A 25,849-nucleotide genomic window follows, 5' to 3' on the forward strand; every position below is an offset into this window, starting at 1 on the left:
AAACAAGTCCAGTAGAATGAGAAAACAAGTCCAGTGAATGAGAAAACAAGTCCAGTGGAATGAGAAAACAAGTCCAGTAGAATGAGAAAACAAGTCCAGTAGAATGAGAAAACAAGTCCAGTGGAATGAGAAAACAAGTCCAGTAGAATGAGAAAACAAGTCCAGTGGAATGAGAAAACAAGTCCAGTAGAATGAGAAAACAAGTCCAGTAGAATGAAAAAACAAGTCCAGTAGAATGAGAAAACAAGTCCAGTGGAATGAGAAAACAAGTCCAGTAGAATGAGAAAACAAGTCCAGTGGAATGAGAAAATAAGTCCAGTAGAATGAGAAAACAAGTCCAGCGGAATGAGAAAACAAGTCCAGTAGAATGAGAAAACAAGTCCAGTAGAATGAGAAAACAAGTCCAGTAGAATGAGAAAACAAGTCCAGTAGAATGAGAAAACAAGTCCAGTAGAATGAGAAAACAAGTCCAGAATGAGAAAACAAGTCCAGTAGAATGAGAAAACAAGTCCAGAATGAGAAAACAAGTCCAGTAGAATGAGAAAACAAGTCCAGTCCAGAATGAGAAAACAAGTCCAGTAGAATGAGAAAACAAGTCAGTAGAATGAGAAAACAAGTCCAGTGGAATGAGAAAACAAGTCCAGTAGAATGAGAAAACAAGTCCAGTAGAATGAGAAAACAAGTCCAGTGGAATGAAAAAAACAAGTCCAGTAGAATGAGAAAACAAGTCCAGTGGAATGAGAAAACAAGTCCAGAATGAGAAAAGAATGAGAAAACAAGTCCAGTAGAATGAGAAAACAAGTCCAGTAGAATGAGAAAACAAGTCCAGTAGAATGAGAAGTGTAGAATGAAAACAAGTCCAGTAGAATGAGAAAACAAGTCCAGTAGAATGAGAAAACAAGTCCAGTAGAATGAGAAAACAAGTCCAGTAGAATGAGAAAACAAGTCCAGTAGAATGAGAAAACAAGTCCAGTAGAATGAGAAAACAAGTCCAGTAGAATGAGAAAACAAGTCCAGTAGAATGAGAAAACAAGTCCAGTAGAATGAGAAAACAAAGTGAGAAAACAAGTCCAGTAGAATGAGAAAACAAGTCCAGTAGAATGAGAAAACAAGTCCAGTAGAATGAGAAAACAAGTCCAGTGGAATGAGAAAAACAAGTCCAGCGGAATGAGAAAACAAGTCCAGAATGAGAAAACAAGTCCAGTAGAATGAGAAAACAAGTCCAGTGGAATGAGAAAACAAGTCCAGTGGAATGAGAAAAACAAGTCCAGTAGAATGAGAAAACAAGTCCAGTAGAATGAGAAAACAAGTCCAGTAGAATGAGAAAACAAGTCCAGTAGGAATGAGAAAACAAGTCCAGTAGAATGAGAAAACAAGTCCAGTAGAATGAGAAAACAAGTCCAGTAGAATGAGAAAACAAGTCCAGTAGAATGAGAAAACAAGTCCAGTAGAATGAGAAAACAAGTCCAGTAGAATGAGAAAACAAGTCCAGTGGAATGAGAAAACAAGTCCAGTAGAATGAGAAAACAAGTCCAGTAGAATGAGAAAACAAGTCCAGTGGAATGAGAAAACAAGTCCAGTGAGAATGAAGAAAACAAGTCCAGTAGAATGAGAAAACAAGTCCAGTAGAATGAGAAAACAAGTCCAGTGGAATGAGAAAACAAGTCCAGTAGAATGAGAAAACAAGTCCAGTAGAATGAGAAAACAAGTCCAGTGGAATGAGAAAACAAGTCCAGTAGAATGAGAAAAAAAGTCCAGTGGAATGAGAAAACAAGTCCAGTAGAATGAGAAAACAAGTCCAGTAGAAGAATGAGAAAACAAGTCCAGTAGAATGAGAAAACAAGTCCAGTGGAATGAGAAAACAAGTCCAGGAATGAGAAAGAATCCAGAGAATGAGAAACAAGTCCAGAGAATGAGAAACAAGTCCAGTGGAATGAGAAAACAAGTCCAGTAGAATGAGAAAACAAGTCCAGTAGAAAAACAAGTCCAGTGGAATGAGAAAACAAGTCCAGTAGAGAAAAACAAGTCCAGAATGAGAAAACAAGTCCAGTAGAATGAACAAACAAGTGGAATGAGAAAACAAGTCCAGTAGAATGAGAAAACAAGTCCAGTGGAATGAGAAAACAAGTCCAGTAGAATGAGAAAACAAGTCCAGTAGAATGAGAAAACAAGTCCAGTGGAATGAGAAAACAAGTCCAGTAGAATGAGAAAACAAGTCCAGTAGAATGAGAAAACAAGTCCAGTGGAATGAGAAAACAAGTCCAGTAGAATGAGAAAACAAGTCCAGTGAATAGAATGAGAAAACAAGTCCAGTGGAATGAGAGAAAACAAGTCCAGTAGAATGAGAAAACAAGTAGAATGAGAAAACAAGTCCAGTAGAATGAGAAAACAAGTCCAGTGGAATGAGAAAACAAGTCCAGAATGAGAAAACAAGTCCAGTAGAATGAGAAAACAAGTCCAGTAGAATGAGAAAACAAGTCCAGAATGAGAAAACAAGTCCAGTAGAATGAGAAAACAAGTCCAGTGGAATGAGAAAACAAGTCCAGTAGAATGAGAAAACAAGTCCAAGTCCAGTGGAATGAGAAAACAAGTCCAGTAGAATGAGAAAACAAGTCCAGTAGAATGAGAAAACAAGTCCAGTAGAATGAGAAAACAAGTCCAGTGAGAAAACAAGGAATGAGAAAACAAGTCCAGTAGAATGAGAAAACAAGTCCAGTAGAATGAGAAAACAAGTCCAGTAGAATGAGAAAACAAGTCCAGTAGAATGAGAAAACAAGTCCAGTAGAATGAGAAAACAAGTCCAGTGGAATGAGAAAACAAGTCCAGTAGAATGAGAAAACAAGTCCAGTGGAATGAGAAAACAAGTCCAGTAGAATGAGAAAACAAGTCCAGTAGAATGAGAAAACAAGTCCAGTAGAATGAGAAAACAAGTCCAGTAGAATGAGAAAACAAGTCCAGTAGAATGAGAAAACAAGTCCAGTGGAATGAGAAAACAAGTCCAGTAGAATGAACAAAACAAGTCCAGTAGAATGAGAAAACAAGTCCAGTGGAATGAGAAAACAAGTCCAGTAGAATGAGAAAACAAGTCCAGTAGAATGAGAAAACAAGTCCAGTAGAATGAAAACAAGTCCAAGAATGAGAAAACAAGTCCAGAATGAGAAAACAAGTCCAGTGGAATGAGAAAACAAGTCCAGTAGAATGAGAAAACAAGTCCAGTAGAATGGAAAAACAAGTCCAGTGGAATGAGAAAACAAGTCCAGTAGAATGAGAAAAACAAGTCCAGTGGAATGAGAAAACAAGTCCAGTAGAATGAGAAAACAAGTCCAGTGGAATGAGAAAACAAGTCCAGTAGAATGAGAAAACAAGTCCAGTGAGAATGAGAAAACAAGTCCAGTAGAATGAGAAAACAAGTCCAGTAGAATGAATGAGAAAACAAGTCCAGTAGAATGAGAAAACAAGTCCAGTAGAATGAGAGAAAACAAGTCCAAGTGAGAAAACAAGTAGAATGAGAAAACAAGTCCAGTAGAATGAGAAAACAAGTCCAGTAGAATGAGAAAACAAGTCCAGTAGAATGAGAAAACAAGTCCAGTAGAATGAGAAAACAAGTCCAGTAGAATGAGAAAACAAGTCCAGTAGAATGAGAAAACAAGTCCAGTAGAATGAGAAAACAAGTCCAGTAGAATGAGAAAACAAGTCCAGTAGAATGAGAAAACAAGTCCAGTAGAATGAGAAAACAAGTCCAGTGGAATGAGAAAACAAGTCCAGTAGAATGAGAAAACAAGTCCAGTAGAATGAGAAAACAAGTCCAGTGGAATGAGAAAACAAGTCCAGTGGAATGAGAAAACAAGTCCAGTAGAATGAGAAAACAAGTCCAGAATGAGAAAACAAGTCCAGTAGAAAACAAGTCCAGTAGAATGAAAAAAACAAGTCCAGTGGAATGAGAAAACAAGTCCAGAATGAGAAAACAAGAATGAGAAAACAAGTCCAGTAGAATGAGAAAACAAGTCCAGAAGAAAACAAGTGAATGAGAAAACAAGTCCAGTGGAATGAGAAAACAAGTCCAGTAGAATGAGAAAACAAGTCCAGTAGAATGAGAAAACAAGTCCAGTAGAATGAGAAAACAAGTCCAGTAGAATGAGAAAACAAGTCCAGTCCAGAATGAGAAAACAAGTCCAGTAGAATGAGAAAACAAGAGAAAACAAGTCCAGTGGAATGAGAAAACAAGTCCAGTAGAATGAGAAAACAAGTCCAGTGGAATGAGAAAACAAGTCCAGTAGAATGAGAAAACAAGTCCAGTGGAATGAGAAAACAAGTCCAGTTGAATGAGAAAACAAGTCCAGTAGAATGAGAAAAACAAGTCCAGTTTAATGAGAAAACAAGTCCAGTAGAATGAGAAAACAACAAGTCCAGTGGAATGAGAAAACAAGTCCAGTAGAATGAGAAAACAAGTCCAGTGGAAGAGAAAACAAATGAGAAAACAAGTCCAGAGAATGAGAAAACAAGTCCAGCGGAATGAGAAAACAAGTCCAGTAGAATGAGAAAACAAGTCCAGTAGAATGAGAAAAATAAGTCCAGTTTAATGAGAAAACAAGTCCAGTAGAATGAGAAAATAAGTCCAGTAAAATGAGAAAACAAGTCCAGTAGAATGAGAAAACAAGTCCAATGGAATGAGAAAAACAAGTCCAGTTTAATGAGAAAACAAGTCCAGTAGAATGAAAAAACAAGTCCAGTGGAATGAGAAAACAAGTCCAGTAGAATGAGAAAACAAGTCCAAGTGAGAATGAAAAACAAGTCCAATGAGAAAACAAGTCCAGTAGAATGAGAAAACAAGTCCAGTAGAATGAGAAAACAAGTCCAGTGGAATGAGAAAACAAGTCCAGTAGAATGAGAAAACAAGTCCAGTAGAATGAGAAAACAAGTCCAGTGGAATGAGAAAACAAATGAATGAGAAAACAAGTCCAGTAGAATGAGAAAACAAGTCCAGTAGAATGAGAAAACAAGTCAGTAGAATGAGAAAAAACAAGAATGAGAAAACAAGTCCAGTGGAATGAGAAAACAAGTCCAGTAGAATGAGAAAACAAGTCCAGTGGAATGAAAACAAGTCCAGTAGAATGAGAAAACAAGTCCAGTAGAATGAGAAAACAAGTCCAGTAGAATGAGAAAACAAGTCCAGTAGAATGAGAAAACAAGTCCAAGTGGAATGAGAAAACAAGTCCAGTAGAATGAGAAAACAAGTCCAGTAGAATGAGAAAACAAGTCCAGTAGAATGAGAAAACAAGTCCAGTAGAATGAGAAAACAAGTCCAGTAAAATGAGAAAACAAGTCCAGTGGAATGAGAAAACAAGTCCAGTAGAATGAGAAAACAAGTCCAGTAGAATGAGAAAACAAGTCCAGTAGAATGAGAAAACAAGTCCAGTAGAATGAGAAAACAAGTCCAGTGGAATGAGAAAACAAGTCCAGTAGAATGAGAAAACAAGTCCAGTGGAATGAGAAAAACAAGTCCAGTGGAATGAGAAAACAAGTCCAGAATGAGAAAACAAGTCCAGAATAGAACAAGTCCAGTAGAAGAAAACAAGTCCAGTAGAATGAGAAAACAAGTCCAGAATGAGAAAACAAGTCCAGTAGAATGAGAAAACAAGTCCAGTAGAATGAGAAAACAAGTCCAGTAGAATGAGAAAACAAGTCCAGTAGAATGAGAAAACAAGTCCAGTAGAATGAGAAAACAAGTCCAGTGGAATGAGAAAACAAGTCCAGTAGAATGAGAAAACAAGTCCAGTGGAATGAGAAAACAAGTCCAGAATGAGAAAACAAGTCCAGTAGAATGAGAAAACAAGTCCAGTAGAATGAGAAAACAAGTCCAGTAGAATGAGAAAACAAGTCCAGTAGAATGAGAAAACAAGTCCAAGTCCAGTAGAATGAGAAAACAAGTCCAGTAGAATGAGAATGAGAAAACAAGTCCAGTGGAATGAGAAAACAAGTCCAGTAGAATGAGAAAACAAGTCCAGTGGAATGAGAAAACAAGTCCAGTAGAATGAGAAAACAAGTCCAGTAGAATGAGAAAACAAGTCCAGTGAGAAAACAAGAATGAAGAAAACAAGTCCAGTGGAATGAGAATGAGAAAACAAGTCCAAGTCCAGTGGAATGAGAAAACAAGTCCAGTGGAATGAGAAAACAAGTCCAGTAGAATGAGAAAACAAGTCCAGTGGAATGAGAAAACAAGTCCAGTAGAATGAGAAAACAAGTCCAGTGGAATGAGAAAACAAGTCCAGAAAACAAGTCCAGAATGAGAAAACAAGTCCAGTGGAATGAGAAAACAAGTCCAGAATGAGAAAACAATGAATGAAAACAAGTCCAGTAGAATGAGAAAACAAGTCCAGTAGAATGAGAAAATAAGTCCAGTAAAATGAGAAAACAAGTCCAGTAAAATGAGAAAACAAGTCCAGTGGAATGAGAAAACAAGTCCAGTAGAATGAGAAAACAAGTCCAGTGAGAAAACAAGTCCAGTGGAATGAGAAAACAAGTCCAGTGGAATGAGAAAACAAGTCCAGTAGAATGAGAAAAGTCCAGTGGAATGAGAAAACAAGTCCAGTAGAATGAGAAAACAAGTCCAGTAGAATGAGAAAACAAGTCCAGTGGAATGAGAAAACAAGTCCAGTAGAATGAGAAAACAAGTCCAGTGGAATGAGAAAACAAGTCCAGTGGAATGAGAAAACAAGTCCAGTAGAATGAGAAAACAAGTCCAGTAGAATGAGAAAACAAGTCCAGTGGAATGAGAAAACAAGTCCAGTAGAATGAGAAAACAAGTCCAGTAGAAGAATGAGAAAACAAGTCCAGTAGAATGAGAAAACAAGTCCAGTGGAATGAGAAAACAAGTCCAGTAGAATGAGAAAACAAGTCCAGTAGAATGAGAAAACAAGTCCAGTAGAATGAGAAAACAAGTCCAGTGGAATGAGAAAACAAGTCCAGTAGAATGAGAAAACAAGTCCAGTAGAATGAGAAAACAAGTCCAGTAGAATGAGAAAACAAGTCCAGTGGAATGAGAAAACAAGTCCAGTAGAATGAGAAAACAAGTCCAGTAGAATGAGAAAAAAAGTCCAGAATGAGAAAACAAGTCCAGTCCAGGAATGAGAAAACAAGTCCAGTAGAATGAGAAAACAAGTCCAGTAGAATGAGAAAACAAGTCCAGTAGAATGAGAAAACAAGTCCAGTAGAATGAGAAAACAAGTCCAGTAGAATGAGAAAACAAGTCCAGAATGAGAAAACAAGTCCAGTAGAATAGAATGAGAAAACAAGTCCAGTGGAATGAGAAAACAAGTCCAGTAGAATGAGAAAACAAGTCCAGTAGAATGAGAAAAACAAGTCCAGTAGAATGAGAAAACAAGTCCAGTAGAATGAGAAAATAAGTCCAGTAGAATGAGAAAACAAGTCCAGTAGAATGAGAAAACAAGTCCAAGAATGAGAAAACAAGTCCAGTGGAATGAGAAAACAAGTCCAGTAGAATGAGAAAACAAGTCCAGTAGAATGAGAAAACAAGTCCAGTAGAATGAGAAAACAAGTCCAGTAGAATGAGAAAACAAGTCCAGAATGAGAAAACAAGTCCAGTAGAATGAGAAAACAAGTCCAGTGGAATGAGAAAACAAGTCCAGTAGAATGAGAAAACAAGTCCAGTGGAATGAGAAAACAAGTCCAGAATGAGAAAACAAGTCCAGTAGAATGAGAAAACAAGTCCAGTAGAATGAGAAAACAAGTCCAGTAGAATGAGAAAACAAGTCCAGTGGAATGAGAAAACAAGTCCAGTAGAATGAGAAAACAAGTCCAGTGGAATGAGAAAACAAGTCCAGTGGAATGAGAAAACAAGTCCAGTAGAATGAGAAAACAAGTCCAGTAGAATGAGAAAACAAGTCCAGTAGAATGAGAAAACAAATCCAGTAGAATGAGAAAACAAGTCCAGTAGAATGAGAAAACAAGTCCAGTAGAATGAGAAAACAAGTCCAGTAGAATGAGAAAACAAGTCCAGAGAAAAGAATGAGAAAACAAGTCCAGTAGAATGAGAAAACAAGTCCAGTGGAATGAGAAAACAAGTCCAGTAGAATGAGAAAACAAGTCCAGTAGAATGAGAAAACAAGTCCAGTGGAATGAGAAAACAAGTCCAGTAGAATGAGAAAACAAGTCCAGTAGAATGAGAAAACAAGTCCAGTAGAATGAGAAAACAAGTCCAGTAGAATGAGAAAACAAGTCCAGTAGAATGAGAAAACAAGTCCAGTAGAATGAGAAAACAAGTCCAGTAGAATGAGAAAACAAGTCCAGTAGAATGAGAAAACAAGTCCAGTAGAATGAGAAAACAAGTCCAGTGGAATGAGAAAACAAGTCCAGTGGAATGAGAAAACAAGTCCAGTAGAATGAGAAAACAAGTCCAGTGAGAAAAGAATGAGAAAACAAGTCCAGTAGAATGAGAAAACAAGTCCAGTAGAATGAGAAAACAAGTCCAGTAGAATGAGAAAACAAGTCCAGTAGAATGAGAAAACAAGTCCAGTAGAATGAGAAAACAAGTCCAGTAGAATGAGAAAACAAGTCCAGTAGAATGAGAAAACAAGTCCAGTAGAATGAGAAAACAAGTCCAGTGGAATGAGAAAACAAGTCCAGTAGAATGAGAAAACAAGTCCAGTAGAATGAGAAAACAAAAGAATGAGAAAACAAGTCCAGAATGAGAATGAGAAAACAAGTCCAGTGGAATGAGAAAACAAGTCCAGTAGAATGAGAAAACAAGTCCAGTAGAATGAGAAAACAAGTCCAGTGGAATGAGAAAACAAGTCCAGTAGAATGAGAAGAAGAAAACAAGTCCAGTAGAATGAGAAAACAAGTCCAGTAGAATGAGAATGAGAAAAACAAGTCCAGTAGAATGAGAAAACAAGTCCAGTAGAATGAGAAAACAAGTCCAGTGAGAATGAGAAAACAAGTCCAGTAGAATGAGAAAACAAGTCCAGTAGAATGAGAAAACAAGTCCAGTAGAATGAGAAAACAAGTCCAGTAGAATGAGAAAACAAGTCCAGTAGAATGAGAAAACAAGTCCAGTAGAATGAGAAAACAAGTCCAGTAGAATGAGAAAACAAGTCCAGTGGAATGAGAAAACAAGTCCAGTAGAATGAGAAAACAAGTCCAGTGGAATGAGAAAACAAGTCCAGTAGAATGAGAAAACAAGTCCAGTAGAATGAGAAAACAAGTCCAGTAGAATGAGAGAAAACAAGTCCAGTAGAATGAGAAAACAAGTCCAGTGGAATGAGAAAACAAGTCCAGTAGAATGAGAAAACAAGTCCAGGAATGAGAATGAGAAAACAAGTCCAGGGGAATGAGAACAAGTCCAGCGGAATGAGAAAACAAGTCCAGTAGAATGAGAAAACAAGTCCAGTAGAATGAGAAAACAAGTCCAGTAGAATGAGAAAACAAGTCCAGTAGAATGAGAAAACAAGTCCAGTAGAATGAGAAAACAAGTCCAGTAGAATGAGAAAACAAGTCCAGTGGAATGAGAAAACAAGTCCAGTAGAATGAGAAAACAAGTCCAGTAGAATGAGAAAACAAGTCCAGTAGAATGAGAAAACAAGTCCAGTAGAATGAGAAAACAAGTCCAGTGGAATGAGAAAACAAGTCCAGTAGAATGAGAAAACAAGTCCAGTGGAATGAGAAAACAAGTCCAGTGGAATGAGAAAACAAGTCCAGTAGAATGAGAAAACAAGTCCAGTGGAATGAGAAAACAAGTCCAGTAGAATGAGAAAACAAGTCCAGTAGAATGAGAAAACAAGTCCAGTAGAATGAGAAAACAAGTCCAGTGAGAAAACAAGAATGAGAAAACAAGTCCAGTAGAATGAGAAAACAAGTCCAGTAGAATGAGAAAACAAGTCCAGTAGAATGAGAAAACAAGTCCAGTCCAGAATGAGAAAACAAGTCCAGTAGAATGAGAAAACAAGTCCAGTAGAATGAGAAAACAAGTCCAGTAGAATGAGAAAACAAGTACAGTAGAATGAGAAAACAAGTCCAGTAGAATGAGAAAACAAGTCCAGTAGAATGAGAAAACAAGTCCAGTAGAATGAGAAAACAAGTCCAGTAAAATGAGAAAACAAGTCCAGTAGAATGAGAAAACAAGTCCAGTGGAATGAGAAAACAAGTCCAGTAGAATGAGAAAACAAGTCCAGTAGAATGAGAAAACAAGTCCAGTAGAATGAGAATGAATGAGAAAACAAGTACAATGGAATGAGAAAACAAGTCCAGTAGAATGAGAAAACAAGTCCAGTAGAATGAGAAAACAAGTCCAGTAGAATGAGAAAACAAGTCCAGTAGAATGAGAAAACAAGTCCAGTGGAATGAGAAAACAAGTCCAGTAGAATGAGAAAACAAGTCCAGTGAGAAAAACAAGTCCAGTGGAATGAGAAAACAAGTCCAGTAGAATGAGAAAACAAGTCCAGTAGAATGAGAAAACAAGTCCAGTAGAATGAGAAAACAAGTCCAGTGGAATGAGAAAACAAGTCCAGTAGAATGAGAAAACAAGTCCAGTGGAAGAATGAGAAAACAAGTCCAGTAGAATGAGAAAACAAGTCCAGTAGAATGAGAAAACAAGTCCAGTGGAATGAGAAAACAAGTCCAGTAGAATGAGAAAACAAGTCCAGTGGAATGAGAAAACAAGTCCAGTAGAATGAGAAAACAAGTCCAGTAGAATGAGAAAACAAGTCCAGTGGAATGAGAAAACAAGTCCAGTGGAATGAGAAAACAAGTCCAGTAGAATGAGAAAACAAGTCCAGTAGAATGAGAAAACAAGTCCAGTAGAATGAGAAAACAAGTCCAGTAGAATGAGAAAACAAGTCCAGTGGAATGAGAAAACAAGTCCAGTAGAATGAGAAAACAAGTCCAGTAGAATGAGAAAACAAGTCCAGTAGAATGAGAAAACAAGTCCAGTAGAATGAGAAAACAAGTCCAGTGGAATGAGAAAAACAAGTCCAGTAGAATGAGAAAACAAGTCCAGTGGAATGAGAAAACAAGTCCAGTAGAATGAGAAAACAAGTCCAGTAGAATGAGAAAACAAGTCCAGTAGAATGAGAAAACAAGTCCAGTGGAATGAGAAAACAAGTCCAGTGGAATGAGAAAACAAGTCCAGTAGAATGAGAAAACAAGTCCAGTGGAATGAGAAAACAAGTCCAGTGGAATGAGAAAACAAGTCCAGTAGAATGAGAAAACAAGTCCAGTAGAATGAGAAAACAAGTCCAGTAGAATGAGAAAACAAGTCCAGTAGAAACAAGTCCAGTAGAATGAGAAAACAAGTCCAGTAGAATGAGAAAACAAGTCCAGTAGAATGAGAAAACAAGTCCAGTAGAAATGAGAAAACATGTCCAGTGGAATGAGAAAACAAGTCCAGTAGAATGAGAAAACAAGTCCAGTAGAATGAGAAAACAAGTCCAGTGGAATGAGAAAACAAGTCCAGTAGAATGAGAAAACAAGTCCAGTGGAATGAGAAAACAAGTCCAGTAGAATGAGAAAACAAGTCCAGTAGAATGAGAAAACAAGTCCAGTAGAATGAGAAAACAAGTCCAGTAGAAGAAAACAAGAATGAGAAAACAAGTCCAGTAGAATGAGAAAACAAGTCCAGTGGAATGAGAAAACAAGTCCAGTAGAATGAGAAAACAAGTCCAGTAGAATGAGAAAACAAGTCCAGTGGAATGAGAAAACAAGTCCAGTAGAATGAGAAAACAAGTCCAGTGGAATGAGAATGAGGAAACAAGTCCAGTCCAGTGGAATGAGAAAACAAGTCCAGTGGAATGAGAAAAACAAGTCCAGCGAAATGAGAAAACAAGTCCCGTGGAATGAGAAAAACAAGCCCAGCGAAATGAGAACAAGTCCAGAGGAATGAGAAAACAAGTACAAAAGAATGAGAAAACAAGTCCAGTAGAATGAGAAAACAAGTCCAGAATGAGAAAACAAGTCCAGAGAATGAAACAAGTGAGAAAACAAGTCCAGTAGAATGAGAAAACAAGTCCAGTAGAATGAGAAAACAAGTCCAGTAGAATGAGAAAACAAGTCCAGTAGAATGAGAAAACAAGTCCAGTAGAATGAGAAAACAAGTCCAGTGAGAAAACAAGTCCAGAATGAGAAAACAAGTCCAGAATGAGAAAACAAGTCCAGTAGAAGAAAACAAGTCCAAGAATGAGAAAACAAGTCCAGTAGAATGAGAAAACAAGTCCAGTAGAATGAGAAAACAAGTCCAGTAGAATGAGAAAACAAGTCCAGTGGAATGAGAAAACAAGTCCAGTAGAATGAGAAAACAAGTCCAGTAGAATGAGAAAACAAGTCCAGTGGAATGAAAACAAGTCCAGTGAGGAATGAGAAAACAAGTCCAGTAGAATGAAAACAAGTCCAGTAGAATGAGAAAACAAGTCCAGTAGAATGAAAAAACAAGTCCAAACAAGTCCAGAATGAGAAAACAAGTCCAGTAGAATGAGAAAACAAGTCCAGTAGAATGAGAAAACAAGTCCAGTAGAATGAGAAAACAAGTCCAGTAGAATGAGAAAACAAGTCCAGTGGAATGAGAAAACAAGTCCAGTGGAATGAGAAAACAAGTTCAGTAGAATGAGAAAACAAGTCCAGTAGAATGAGAAAAACAAATCCAGCGGAATGAGAAAACAAGTCCAGTAGAATGAGAAAACAAGTCCAGTAGAATGAGAATGAGAAAACAAGTCCAGTGGAATGAGAAAACAAGTCCAGTAGAATGAGAAAACAAGTCCAGTAGAATGAGAAAACAAGTCCAGTAGAATGAGAAAACAAGTCCAGTAGAATGAGAAAACAAGTCCAGTGGAATGAGAAAACAAGTCCAGTGGAATGAGAAAACAAGTCCAGTAGAATGAATGAGAAAACAAGTCCAGTAGAATGAGTCCAGTAGAAAAACAAGTCCAGTGGAATGAGATACAAAGTCCAGTAAAATGAGAAAACAAGTCCAGTAAAATGAGAAAACAAGTCCAGTGGAATGAGAACAAGTCAAGTAGAATGAGAAAACAGAATGAGAAAACAAGAGAAAACAAGTCCAGTAGAATGAGAAAACAAGTCCAGTAGAATGAGAAAACAAGTCCAGTAGAATGAGAAAACAAGTCCAGTAGAATGAGAAAACAAGTCCAGTAGAATGAGAAAACAAGTCCAGAATGAGAAAACAAGTCCAGTAGAATGAGAAAACAAGTCCAGTAGAATGAGAAAACAAGTCCAGTGGAATGAGAAAACAAGTCCAGTAGAATGAGAAAACAAGTCCAGTAGAATGAGAAAACAAGTCCAGTAGAATGAGAAAACAAGTCCAGTAGAATGAGAAAACAAGTCCAGTGGAATGAGAAAAACAAGTCCAGTGGAATGAGAAAACAAGTCCAGTAGAATGAGAAAACAAGTCCAGTGGAATGAAAACAAGTCCAGTGGAATAGAAGTGTAGAAGAAAACAAGTCCAGTGGAATGAGAAAACAAGTCCAGTAGAATGAGAAATCAAGTCCAGTAGAATGAGAAAACAAGTCCAGTAGAATGAGAAAACAAGTCCAGTAGAATGAGAAAACAAGTCCAGTAGAATGAGAAAACAAGTCCAGTCCAGAATGAGAAAACAAGTCCAGTAGAATGAGAAAACAAGTCCAGTAGAATGAGAAAACAAGTCCAGTAGAATGAGAAAACAAGTCCAGTAGAATGAGAAAACAAGTCCAGTAGAATGAGAAAACAAGTCCAGTAGAATGAGAAAACAAGTCCAGTAGAATGAGAAAACAAGTCCAGTAGAATGAGAAAACAAGTCCAGTAGAATGAGAAAACAAGTCCAGTGGAATGAGAAAACAAGTCCAGTAGAATGAGAAAACAAGTCCAGTGGAATGAGAAAACAAGTCCAGTAGAATGAGAAAACAAGTCCAGTGGAATGAGAAAACAAGTCCAGTGGAATGAGAAAACAAGTCCAGTAGAATGAGAAAACAAGTCCAGAGAAAAACAAGTCCAGTGGAATGAGAAAACAAGTCCAGTAGAATGAGAAAACAAGTCCAGTAGAATGAGAAAACAAGTCCAGTAGAATGAGAAAACAAGTCCAGTAGAATGAGAAAACAAGTCCAGTAGAATGAGAAAACAAGTCCAGTGGAATGAGAAAACAAGTCCAGTAGAATGAGAAAACAAGTCCAGTGGAATGAGAAAACAAGTCCAGTAGAATGAGAAAACAAGTCCAGTAGAATGAGAAAACAAGTCCAGTAGAATGAGAAAACAAGTCCAGTAGAATGAGAAAACAAGTCCAGTAGAATGAGAAAACAAGTCCAGTGGAATGAGAAAACAAGTCCAGTAGAATGAGAAAACAAGTCCAGTAGAATGAGAAAACAAGTCCAGTGAATGAGAAAACAAGTCCAGTAGAATGAGAAAACAAGTCCAGTAGAATGAGAAAACAAGTCCAGTAGAATGAGAAAACAAGTCCAGTAGAATGAGAAAACAAGTCCAGTAGAATGAGAAAACAAGTCCAGTGAAGAAAACAAGTCCAATGAGAATGAGAAAACAAGTCCAGTGGAATGAGAAAAAACAAGTCAGTAGAATGAGAAAACAAGTCCAGTGGAATGAGAAAACAAGTCCAGAATGAGAAAACAAGTCCAGTAGAATGAGAAAACAAGTCCAGTAGAATGAGAAAACAAGTCCAGTAGAATGAGAAAACAAGTCCAGTGGAATGAGAAAACAAGTCCAGTGGAATGAGAAAACAAGTCCAGTAGAATGAGAAAACAAGTCCAGTAGAATGAGAAAACAAGTCCAGAATGAGAAAACAAGTCCAGTGGAATGAGAAAACAAGTCCAGTAGAATGAGAAAACAAGTCCAGTGGAATGAGAAAACAAGTCCAGTAGAATGAGAAAACAAGTCCAGTAGAATGAGAAAACAAGTCCAGTGGAATGAGAAAACAAGTCCAGTAGAATGAGAAAACAAGTCCAGTAGAATGAGAAAACAAGTCCCAGTCCAGTGGAATGAGAAAACAAGTCCAGTGGAATGAGAAAACAAGTCCAGTAGAATAAGAAAACAAGTCCAGTAGAATGAGAAAAATAAGTCCAGTTTAATGAGAAAACAAGTCCAGTAGAATGAGAAAATAAGTCCAGTAAAATGAGAAAACAAGTCCAGTAGAATGAGAAAACAAGTCCAGTAGAATGAGAAAACAAGTCCAGTAGAATGAGAAAAATAAGTCCAGTAGAATGAGAAAACAAGTCCAGTAGAATGAGAAAACAAGTCCAGTAGAATGAGAAAACAAGTCCAGTAGAATGAGAAAACAAGTCCAATGGAATGAGAAAACAAGTCCAGTAGAATGAGAAAACAAGTCCAAGAAAACAAGTCCAGTAGAATGAAAAAACAAGTCCAGTAGAATGAGAAAACAAGTCCAGTAGAATGAGAAAACAAGTCCAGTAGAATGAGAAAACAAGTCCAGAATGAGAAAACAAGTCCAGTGGAATGAGAAAACAAGTCCAGTAGAATGAGAAAACAAGTCCAGTAGAATGAGAAAACAAGTCCAGTAGAATGAGAAAACAAGTCCAGTAGAATGAGAAAACAAGTCCAGTGGAATGAGAAAAAAAAGTCCAGTTTAATGAGAAAACAAGTCCAGTAGAATGAGAAAACAAGTCCAGTGGAATGAGAAAACAAGTCCAGTAGAATGAGAAAACAAGTCCAGTAGAATGAGAAAACAAGTCCAGTGGAATGAGAAAACAAGTCCAGTAGAATGAGAAAACAAGTCCAGTAGAATGAGAAAACAAGTCCAGTCCAGTAGAATGAGAAAACAAGTCCAGTAGAATGAGAAAACAAGTCCAGTAGAATGAGAAAACAAGTCCAGTAGAATGAGAAAACAAGTCCAGTGGAATGAGAAAACAAGTCCAGTAGAATGAGAAAACAAGTCCAGTGGAATGAGAAAACAAGTCCAGTAGAATGAGAAAACAAGTCCAGTAGAATGAGAAAACAAGTCCAGTAGAATGAGAAAACAAGTCCAGTAGAATGAGAAAACAAGTCCAGTGAGAAAACAAGTCCAGTAGAATGAGAAAACAAGTCCAGTAGAATGAGAAAACAAGTCCAGTGGAATGAGAAAACAAGTCCAGTAGAATGAGAAAACAAGTCCAGTAGAATGAGAAAACAAGTCCAGTGGAATGAGAAAACAAGTCCAGTGGAATGAGAAAACAAGTCCAGTAGAATGAGAAAACAAGTCCAGTAGAATGAGAAAACAAGTCCAGTAGAATGAGAAAACAAGTCCAGTAGAATGAGAAAACAAGTCCAGTAGAATGAGAAAACAAGTCCAGTAGAATGAGAAAACAAGTCCAGTAGAATGAGAAAACAAGTCCAGTAGAATGAGAAAACAAGTCCAGTAGAATGAGAAAACAAGTCCAGTGGAATGAGAAAACAAGTCCAGTAGAATGAGAAAACAAGTCCAGTAGAATGAGAAAACAAGTCCAGTGGAATGAGAAAACAAGTCCAGTAGAATGAGAAAACAAGTCCAGTAGAATGAGAAAACAAGTCCAGTGGAATGAGAAAACAAGTCCAGTAGAATGAGAAAACAAGTCCAGTGGAATAAGAAAACAAGTCCAGTGGAATGAGAAAACAAGTCCAGTAGAATGAGAAAACAAGTCCAGTGGAATGAGAAAACAAGTCCAGTAGAATGAGAAAACAAGTCCAGTAGAATGAGAAAACAAGTCCAGTAGAATGAGAAAACAAGTCCAGTAGAATGAGAAAACAAGTCCAGTAGAATGAGAAAACAAGTCCAGTGGAATGAGAAAACAAGTCCAGTAGAATGAGAAAACAAGTCCAGTAGAATGAGAAAACAAGTCCAGTGGAATGAGAAAACAAGTCCAGTAGAATGAGAAAACAAGTCCAGTAGAATGAAAACAAGTCCAGTAGAAAAACAAGTCCAGTAGAATGAGAAAACAAGTCCAGTGGAATGAGAAAACAAGTCCAGTAGAATGAGAAAACAAGTCCAACAAGAATGAGAAAACAAGTCCAGTAGAATGAGAAAACAAGTCCAGTAGAATGAGAAAACAAGTCCAGTAGAATGAGAAAACAAGTCCAGTGGAATGAGAAAACAAGTCCAGTAGAATGAGAAAACAAGTCCAGTGGAATGAGAAAACAAGTCCAGTAGAATGAGAAAACAAGTCCAGTAGAATGAGAAAACAAGTCCAGTAGAATGAGAAAACAAGTCCAGTGGAATGAGAAAACAAGTCCAGTAGAATGAGAAAACAAGTCCAGTAGAATGAGAAAACAAGTCCAGTAGAATGAGAAAACAAGTCCAGTAGAATGAGAAAACAAGTCCAGTGGAATGAGAAAACAAGTCCAGTCCAGGAATGAGAAAACAAGTCCAGTAGAATGAGAAAACAAGTCCAGTGGAATGAGAAAACAAGTCCAGTAGAATGAGAAAACAAGTCCAGTAGAATGAGAAAACAAGTCCAGTGGAATGAGAAAACAAGTCCAGTAGAATGAGAAAACAAGTCCAGTGGAATGAGAAAACAAGTCCAGTAGAATGAGAAAACAAGTCCAGTAGAATGAAAACAAGTCCAAACAAGTCCAGTCCAGAATGAGAAAACAAGTCCAGTAGAATGAGAAAACAAGTCCAGTAGAATGAGAAAACAAGTCCAGTAGAATGAGAAAACAAAACAAGTCCAGTAGAATGAGAAAACAAGTCCAGTAGAATGAGAAAACAAGTCCAGTAGAATGAGAAAACAAGTCCAGTAGAATGAGAAAACAAGTCCAGTAGAATGAGAAAACAAGTCCAGTAGAATGAGAAAACAAGTCCAGTAGAATGAGAAAACAAGTCCAGTAGAATGAGAAAACAAGTCCAGTGGAATGAGAAAACAAGTCCAGTGGAATGAGAAAACAAGTCCAGTAGAATGAGAAAACAAGTCCAGTAGAATGAGAAAACAAGTCCACAAGAATGAGAAAACAAGTCCAGTGGAATTAGAAAACAAGTCCAGTGGAATGAGAAAACAAGTCCAGTAGAATGAGAAAACAAGTCCAGTAGAATGAGAAAACAAGTCCAGTGGAATGAGAAAACAAGTCCAGTGGAATGAGAAAATAAGTCCAGTAGAATGAGAAAACAAGTCCAGTGGAATGAGAAAACAAGTCCAGTAGAATGAGAAAAAAGTCCAAGTCCAAAAGAATGTAGAAGAAAACAAGTCCAGTGGAATGAGAAAACAAGTCCAGTAGAATGAGAAAACAAGTCCAGTGGAATGAGAAAACAAGTCCAGTGGAATGAGAAAACAAGTCCAGTGGAATGAGAAAACAAGTCCAGTAGAATGAGAAAACAAGTCCAGTAGAATGAGAAAACAAGTCCAGTAGAATGAGAAAACAAGTCCAGTAGAATGAGAAAACAAGTCCAGTAGAATGAGAAAACAAGTCCAGTAGAATGAGAAAACAAGTCCAGTAGAATGAGAAAACAAGTCCAGTAGAATGAGAAAACAAGTCCAGTAGAATGAGAAAACAAGTCCAGTAGAATGAGAAAACAAGTCCAGTAGAATGAGAATCCAGTAGAAGAAAACAAGTCCAGTGGAATGAGAAAACAAGTCCAGTAGAATGAGAAAACAAGTCCAGTAGAATGAGAAAACAAGTCCAGTAGAATGAGAAAACAAGTCCAGTAGAATGAGAAAACAAGTCCAGTGGAATGAGAAAACAAGTCCAGTGGAATGAGAAAACAAGTCCAGTAGAATGAGAAAACAAGTCCAGTGGAATGAGAAAACAAGTCCAGTAGAATGAGAAAACAAGTCCAGTAGAATGAGAAAACAAGTCCAGTAGAATGAGAAAACAAGTCCAGTGGAATGAGAAAACAAGTCCAGTAGAATGAGAAAACAAGTCCAGTAGAATGAGAAAACAAGTCCAGTAGAATGAGAAAACAAGTCCAGTCCAGAATGAGAAAACAAGTCCAGTAGAATGAGAAAACAAGTCCAGAATGAGAAAACAAGTCCAGAATGAGAAAACAAGTCCAGTAGAATGAGAAAACAAGTCCAGTAGAATGAGAAAACAAGTCCAGTGGAATGAGAAAACAAGTCCAGTAGAATGAGAAAACAAGTCCAGTGGAATGAGAAAACAAGTCCAGTAGAATGAGAAAACAAGTCCAGTAGAATGAGAAAACAAGTCCAGTGGAATGAGAAAACAAGTCCAGTGGAATGAGAAAACAAGTCCAGTAGAATGAGAAAACAAGTCCAGTAGAATGAGAAAACAAGTCCAGTAGAATGAGAATGAGAAAACAAGTCCAGTAGAATGAGAAAACAAGTCCAGTGGAATGAGAAAACAAGTCCAGTAGAATGAGAAAACAAGTCCAGTAGAATGAGAAAACAAGTCCAGTGGAATGAGAAAACAAGTCCAGTAGAATGAGAAAACAAGTCCAGTAGAATGAGAAAACAAGTCCAGTGGAATGAGAAAACAAGTCCAGTAGAATGAGAAAACAAGTCCAGTAGAATGAGAAAACAAGTCCAGTAGAATGAGAAAACAAGTCCAGTAGAATGAGAAAACAAGTCCAGTAGAATGAGAAAACAAGTCCAGTAGAATGAGAAAACAAGTCCAGTGAGAATGAGAAAACAAGTCCAGTAGAATGAGAAAACAAGTCCAGTGAATGAGAAAACAAGTCCAGTGGAATGAGAAAACAAGTCCAGTAGAATGAGTCCAGTAGAAACAAGTCCAGTAGAATGAGAAAACAAGTCCAGCGGAATGAGAAAACAAGTCCAGTAGAATGAGAAAACAAGTCCAGTAGAATGAGAAAACAAGTCCAGTGGAATGAGAAAACAAGTCCAGTAGAATGAGAAAACAAGTCCAGTAGAATGAGAAAACAAGTCCAGTAGAATGAGAACAACAAGAATCCAGTAGAATGAGAAAACAAGTCCAGTAGAATGAATGAGAAAACAAGTCCAGTAGAATGAGAAAACAAGTCCAGTAGAATGAGAAAACAAGTCCAGTAGAATGAGAAAACAAGTCCAGTAGAATGAGAAAACAAGTCCAGTAGAATGAGAAAACAAGTCCAGTAGAATGAGAAAACAAATGAGAAAACAAGTCCAGTAGAATGAGAAAACAAGTCCAGTAGAATGAGAAAACAAGTCCAGTAGAATGAGAAAACAAGTCCAGTGGAATGAGAAAACAAGTCCAGTAGAATGAGAAAACAAGTCCAGTGGAATGAGAAAACAAGTCCAGTAGAATGAGAAAACAAGTCCAGTGGAATGAGAAAACAAGTCCAGTAGAATGAGAAAACAAGTCCAGTAGAATGAGAAAACAAGTCCAGTAGAATGAGAAAACAAGTCCAGTAGAATGAGAAAACAAGTCCAGTGGAATGAGAAAACAAGTCCAGTGGAATGAGAAAACAAGTCCAGTAGAATGAGAAAACAAGTCCAGTAGAATGAGAAAACAAGTCCAGTAGAATGAGAAAACAAGTCCAGTAGAATGAGAAAACAAGTCCAGTGGAATGAGAAAACAAGTCCAGTAGAATGAGAAAACAAGTCCAGCGGAATGAGAAAACAAGTCCAGTAGAATGAGAAAACAAGTCCAGTAGAATGAGAAAAAAAAGTCCAGTTGAATGAGAAAACAAGTCCAGTAGAATGAGAAAATAAGTCCAGTAAAATGAGAAAACAAGTCCAGTGGAATGAGAAAACAAGTCCAGTAGAATGAGAAAACAAGTCCAGTAGAATGAGAAAACAAGTCCAGTGGAATGAGAAAACAAGTCCAGTAGAATGAGAAAACAAGTCCAGTAGAATGAGAAAACAAGTCCAGTAGAATGAGAAAACAAGTCCAGTAGAATGAGAAAACAAGTCCAGTAGAATGAGAAAACAAGTCCAGTGGAATGAGAAAACAAGTCCAGTAGAATGAGAAAACAAGTCCAGTAGAATGAGAAAACAAGTCCAGTAGAATGAGAAAACAAGTCCAGTGGAATGAGAAAACAAGTCCAGAATGAGAGAAGTCCAGAGAATGAGAAAACAAGTCCAGTAGAATGAGAAAACAAGTCCAGTAGAATGAGAAAACAAGTCCAGTAGAATGAGAAAACAAGTCCAGTAGAATGAGAAAACAAGTCCAGTAGAATGAGAAAACAAGTCCAGTCCAGAATGAGAAAACAAGTCCAGTAGAATGAGAAAACAAGTCCAGTAGAATGAGAAAACAAGTCCAATGGAATGAGAAAACAAGTCCAGTAGAATGAGAAAACAAGTCCAGTAGAATGAGAAAACAAGTCCAGTGGAATGAGAAAACAAGTCCAGTAGAATGAGAAAACAAGTCCAGTAGAATGAGAAAACAAGTCCAGTAGAATGAGAAAACAAGTCCAGTCGAATGAGAAAACAAGTCCAGTAGAATGAGAAAACAAGTCCAGTGGAATGAGAAAACAAGTCCAGTAAAATGAGAAAACAAGTCCAGTAGAATGAGAAAACAAGTCCAAGAATGAGAAAACAAGTCCAGTAGAATGAGAAAACAAGTCCAGTAGAATGAGAAAACAAGTCCAGTAGAATGAGAAAACAAGTCCAGTAGAATGAGAAAACAAGTCCAGTAGAATGAAAAAAACAAGTCCAGTAGAATGAGAAAACAAGTCCAGTAGAATGAGAAAATAAGTCCAGTAGAATGAGAAAACAAGTCCAGTAAAATGAGAAAACAAGTCCAGTAGAATGAGAAAACAAGTCCAGTGGAATGAGAAAACAAGTCCAGTAGAATGAGAAAACAAGTCCAGTAGAATGAGAAAACAAGTCCAGTAGAATGAGAAAACAAGTCCAGTGAATGAAAACAAGTCCAGTAGAATGAGAAAACAAGTCCAGTAGAATGAGAAAACAAGTCCAGTGGAATGAGAAAACAAGTCCAGTAGAATGAGAAAACAAGTCCAGTAGAATGAGAAAACAAGTCCAGTAGAATGAGAAAACAAGTCCAGTAGAATGAGAAAACAAGTCCAGAATGAGAAAACAAGTCCATGAAGAAAACAAGTCCAGTAGAATGAGAAAACAAGTCCAGTAGAATGAGAAAACAAGTCCAGTAGAATGAGAAAACAAGTCCAGTAGAATGAGAAAACAAGTCCAGTAGAATGAGAAAACAAGTCCAGTAGAATGAGAAAACAAGTCCAGTAGAATGAGAAAACAAGTCCAGTAGAATGAGAAAACAAGTCCAGTGGAATGAGAAAACAAGTCCAGTAGAATGAGAATGAAGAAAACAAGTCCAGTAGAATGAGAAAACAAGTCCAGTGGAATGAGAAAACAAGTCCAGTAGAATGAGAAAACAAGTCCAGTAGAATGAGAAAACAAGTCCAGTGGAATGAGAAAACAAGTCCAGTAGAATGAGAAAACAAGTCCAGTAGAATGAGAAAACAAGTCCAGTAGAATGAGAAAACAAGTCCAGTGGAATGAGAAAACAAGTCCAGTAGAATGAGAACAAACAAGTCCAGTGAGAAAGAATGAGAAAACAAGTCCAGTAGAATGAGAAAACAAGTCCAGTAGAATGAGAAAACAAGTCCAGTGGAATGAGAAAACAAGTCCAGTGGAATGAGAAAACAAGTCCAGTAGAATGAGAAAACAAGTCCAGTAGAATGAGAAAACAAGTCCAGTAGAATGAGAAAACAAGTCCAGTAGAATGAGAAAACAAGTCCAGAATGAGAAAGTCCAGTAGAAAAACAAGTCCAGTGTAATGAGAAAACAAGTCCAGTAGAATGAGAAAACAAGTCCAGTAGAATGAGAAAACAAGTCCAGTGGAATGAGAAAACAAGTCCAGTAGAATGAGAAAACAAGTCCAGTAGAATGAGAAAACAAGTCCAGTCCAGTAGAATGAGAAAACAAGTCCAGTAGAATGAGAAAACAAGTCCAGTGGAATGAGAAAACAAGTCCAGTAGAATGAGAAAACAAGTCCAGTAGAATGAGAAAACAAGTCCAGTAGAATGAGAAAACAAGTCCAGTAGAATGAGAAAACAAGTCCAGTGGAATGAGAAAACAAGTCCAGTAGAATGAGAAAACAAGTCCAGTAGAATGAGAAAATAAGTCCAGTAAAATGAGAAAACAAGTCCAGTAAAATGAGAAAACAAGTCCAGTGGAATGAGAAAACAAGTCCAGTAGAATGAGAAAACAAGTCCAGTAGAATGAGAAAACAAGTCCAGTGGAATGAGAAAACAAGTCCAGTAGAATGAGAAAACAAGTCCAGTAGAATGAGAAAACAAGTCCAGTAGAATGAGAAAACAAGTCCAGTGGAATGAGAAAACAAGTCCAGTAGAATGAGAAAACAAGTCCAGTGGAATGAGAAAACAAGTCCAGTAGAATGAGAAAACAAGTCCAGTGAGAATGAGAAAACAAGTCCAGTAGAATGAGAAAACAAGTCCAGTAGAATGAGAAAACAAGTCCAGTGGAATGAGAAAACAAGTCCAGTGGAATGAGAAAACAAGTCCAGTAGAATGAGAAAACAAGTCCAGTAGAATGAGAAAACAAGTCCAGTAGAATGAGAAAACAAGTCCAGTAGAATGAGAAAACAAGTCCAGTAGAATGAGAAAACAAGTCCAGTAGAATGAGAAAACAAGTCCAGTAGAATGAGAAAACAAAAACAAGTCCAGTAGAATGAGAAAACAAGTCCAGAATGAGAATGAGAAAACAAGTCCAGTAGAATGAGAAAACAAGTCCAGTAGAATGAGAAAACAAGTCCAGTGGAATGAGAAAACAAGTCCAGTAGAATGAGAAAACAAGTCCAGTAGAATGAGAAAACAAGTCCAGTGGAATGAGAAAACAAGTCCAGTAGAATGAGAAAACAAGTCCAGTGGAATGAGAAAACAAGTCCAGTAGAATGAGAAAACAAGTCCAGTGGAATGAGAAAACAAGTCCAGTAGAATGAGAAAACAAGTCCAGTAGAATGAGAAAACAAGTCCAGTAGAATGAGAAAATAAGTCCAGTAAAATGAGAAAACAAGTCCAGTAGAATGAGAAAACAAGTCCAGTAGAATGAGAAAACAAGTCCAGTAGAATGAGAAAATAAGTCCAGTAGAATGAGAAAACAAGTCCAGTAGAATGAGAAAACAAGTCCAGTAGAATGAGAAAACAAGTCCAGTAGAATGAGAAAACAAGTCCAGTGGAATGAGAAAACAAGTCCAGTAGAATGAGAAAACAAGTCCAGTGGAATGAATGAGAAAACAAGTCCAGTAGAATGAGAAAACAAGTCCAGTGGAATGAGAAAACAAGTCCAGTAGAATGAGAAAACAAGTCCAGTGGAATGAGAAAACAAGTCCAGTAGAATGAGAAAACAAGTCCAGTGGAATGAGAAAACAAGTCCAGAATGAGAATGAAGAAAACAAGTCCAGTAGAATGAGAAAACAAGTCCAGTAGAATGAATGAGAAAACAAGTCCAGTAGAATGAGAAAACAAGTCCAAGTCCAGTAGAATGAGAAAACAAGTCCAAGAATGAGAAAACAAGTCCAGTAGAATGAGAAAACAAGTCCAGTAGAATGAGAAAACAAGTCCAGTAGAATGAGAAAACAAGTCCAGAATGAGAAAACAAGTCCAGTAGAAGAATGAGAAAACAAGTCCAGTGGAATGAGAAAACAAGTCCAGTAGAATGAGAAAACAAGTCCAGTAGAATGAGAAAACAAGTCCAGTAGAATGAGAAAACAAGTCCAGTAGAATGAGAAAACAAGTCCAGTGGAATGAGAAAACAAGTCCAGTGAGGAATGAAGAAAACAAGTCCAGTAGAATGAGAAAACAAGTCCAGTAGAATGAGAAAACAAGTCCAGTAGAATGAGAAAACAAGTCCAGTAGAATGAGAAAACAAGTCCAGTAGAATGAGAAAACAAGTCCAGTGGAATGAGAAAACAAGTCCAGTAGAATGAGAAAACAAGTCCAGTAGAATGAGAAAACAAGTCCAATGAGAAAACAAGTCCAGAGAAAAACAAATCCAGTAGAATGAGAAAACAAGTCCAGTAGAATGAGAAAACAAGTCCAGTGGAATGAGAAAACAAGTCCAGTAGAATGAGAAAACAAGTCCAGTAGAATGAGAAAACAAGTCCAGTAGAATGAGAAAACAAGTCCAGTAGAATGAGAAAACAAGTCCAGTAGAATGAGAAAACAAGTCCAGCGGAATGAGAAAACAAGTCCAGTAGAATGAGAAAACAAGTCCAGTAGAATGAGAAAACAAGTCCAGTGGAATGAGAAAACAAGTCCAGTAGAATGAGAAAACAAGTCCAGTAGAATGAGAAAACAAGTCCAGTAGAATGAGAAAACAAGTCCAGTGGAATGAGAAAACAAGTCCAGTAGAATGAGAAAACAAGTCCAGTGGAATGAGAAAACAAGTCCAGTAGAATGAGAAAACAAGTCCAGTAGAATGAGAAAACAAGTCCAGTAGAATGAGAAAACAAGTCCAGTAGAATGAGAAAACAAGTCCAGTGGAATGAGAAAACAAGTCCAGTAGAATGAGAAAACAAGTCCAGTAGAATGAGAAAACAAGTCCAGTAGAATGAAAAACAAGTCCAGTCCAGGAATGAGAAAACAAGTCCAGTAGAATGAGAAAACAAGTCCAGTAGAATGAGAAAACAAGTCCAGAATGAGAAAACAAGTCCAATGAATGAGAAAACAAAGTAGAATGAGAAAACAGTAGAATGAGAAAACAAGTCCAGTAGAATGAGAAAAAAAGTCCAGTTTAATGAGAAAACAAGTCCAGTAGAATGAGAAAATAAGTCCAGGAAAATGAGAAAACAAGTCCAGTAGAATGAGAAAACAAGTCCAGTAGAATGAGAAAACAAGTCCAGTGGAATGAGAAAACAAGTCCAGTAGAATGAGAAAACAAGTCCAGTAGAATGAGAAAACAAGTCCAGTAGAATGAGAAAACAAGTCCAGTAGAATGAGAAAACAAGTCCAGTAGAATGAGAAAACAAGTCCAGTGGAATGAGAAAACAAGTC

This window comes from Tachypleus tridentatus, chromosome 8 (assembly GCF_004210375.1).
Source record: "Tachypleus tridentatus isolate NWPU-2018 chromosome 8, ASM421037v1, whole genome shotgun sequence".
Taxonomy (NCBI): domain Eukaryota; kingdom Metazoa; phylum Arthropoda; class Merostomata; order Xiphosura; family Limulidae; genus Tachypleus; species Tachypleus tridentatus.